General features: G+C 52.2%; 1 protein-coding gene across 1 annotated transcript in view; it reads right to left on the bottom strand.

The window, feature by feature from the left end:
* The window catches only part of CRTAC1 (cartilage acidic protein 1), a 130809-nt gene that overhangs the window by 50225 nt on the left and 78575 nt on the right, over positions 1 to 2009 (bottom strand). The window lies entirely within an intron of this gene.

The raw sequence follows: 2009 nt of genomic DNA, 5'->3' as shown, positions 1-2009 counted from the left end.
AGTGTAAACTTCGTAAGGGCAGGATCTTTCTGTTTCATTCACTGGGGGCATTCTCAGTGTCTAGAATAGTGCTTAGCACACAGTAGGTGCTTAATAAATATCTGTCCAATGAATGAACACATTAGTGAAGGAAAGGGGCTACGGTTAGGCTGAGCATGGAACTAAGGTGATTCTGGGATAGTGGCCCCCCTTTCTCCAATACACATGGAAATCTGATAACTGAGTCCCGTCCCCAGAGGTTTGGATTGGGCTGGACCGGGGCACACACTGGGCACTGGGAGTGATAAAAGCTCCCCCGGGGATTCTAATGCACAGCCTTGGCCTTGCACCACTGCTCTAGGATTCACAATGGGAGACTAAGAGAGTGGGAGGGGCTGCTGCTTGAGAGACATCTGACGGGTCCCCTCCCAGGTGCTGTGCTCAGTGAGCGGGGAGGAGAGCCTGCCCTTCCTCTGGCGTCCTGCCTGCACAGCCCCTGTTGAACACCCCCTCCCACAGTTCTCCTTGTTCCCGTTTCCCTGCCCTCCAGCATCTTCCTGCGGATCACCCTCTCCTCAGCCGTCCCTTGCTGCTGCCCCCCTCCTGACATTGCCCCACATTAAAGGGTTGATCAGCCCATCAATTAATTGTGCCCTAATCCAATCTTGGCTTGGTTGGCGAGAGGGCAGTAAATCCAGCTGGGTAATCATGCCCCGATATTTGTGTAGGGATAATTACTATCTCTCAGGCCTCACTTGGTGGCAAGATGAGATGAAAACCCATAAAACACCACGAGGGGCTGTGGCTCATTGTTTCTTGGCTGCATAAGGCTGGCTGTCAGCCAGCCAGGCCTGCCCGCCCCTGCCCCTGGCACCAGCCCCAACCTCATCTCCAACCTCGTCCCCTCGCATTCATGCAAGTGGCAGGGCTCAACATCAGAGGCAGCCTAGGGTCTGGATCCTGGCTTGGGCTCAACAACCAGCAGGGGCCACACGATGGGCCCTGGGGACAGCCAGGGTGGGGTTGGGGAGAGGAAGAGAAGGTGGTTCTCACAGCCAGGCAATCACCTGCCCCCAGGAGGTTAGGACCGTGAATACACAAGTATGAACCATATGGTATCATTCAGACCAAACCAAGAGCCTGCTGCCATCTGGAAGAATCCAGTGCACGTCCGAGCGGGCCTCACAGGGACATGCGGTCCTGCACCCTTCAGGAGAACGCCCTGGCCTGGGACTCCCCTGCAGATGTGATGGCCCCACAGGAGAAGACTTCATCTTAGGGCAGCGGTTCTCAACCTGTGGGTCGCGACCCCCTTGGGGGTCGAACGACCCTTTCACAGGGGTCGCCTAAGACCATCGAACAACACATATATAATTACATATTGTTTTTCTGATTAATCACTATGCTTTATGTATGTTCAATTTGTAACAATGAAATTGGGGGTCACCACAACATGAGGAACTGTATTAAAGGGTCCCGGCATTAGGAAGGTTGAGAACCACTGTAGAGTGTCTTGGTTAAAAGGATAAAGCTGGAGTCAGACCCCTAGGTTTGAGTCCTGGTATTTACAAGTTGTGTGGCTTTGGGCAAGTCATGTGATCTCTTTGTGCCTCAGTTTCCTCAACTATAAAATGAGATGCACCAGTACCTAACCTCATCAAGCTACTGTGAGGCTTAAGTGAGATAATTATGATAGAGTGCTTAGATCAGGGCCTGCTTGCTATTTACGTACTACCTGTTAACCATTTTTGTTACTATTATTTAGCCTTCTGTGCATCAATTTCTTTCCTCCATTCCTTAGGCCCTTGCTACTCAGCGTGGTCCGTGGACCGTCAGCAGCATCATAGCCCAAGCGTATGTGAGCAGTGCAGGATCTTGGGCCACACTTGATTGCTGAGTCAGAATCCGCATTTCCACAAGACACCCAGGTGTCTAGGATGGACGCTCTGGGCTAGAAGAGGCTCCATGAACTCAAGGTCTGTCTTCCTTAAAGTTGTAACCCCACTGCCCAGCACCTCTGATGGAGCAGG

This window comes from Myotis davidii, unplaced genomic scaffold (assembly GCF_000327345.1).
Source record: "Myotis davidii unplaced genomic scaffold, ASM32734v1 scaffold332, whole genome shotgun sequence".
NCBI lineage: Eukaryota > Metazoa > Chordata > Mammalia > Chiroptera > Vespertilionidae > Myotis > Myotis davidii.
The sequence above is the reverse complement of the archived record's forward strand: the minus strand, read 5'-3'. Positions and strand labels throughout refer to the sequence as shown.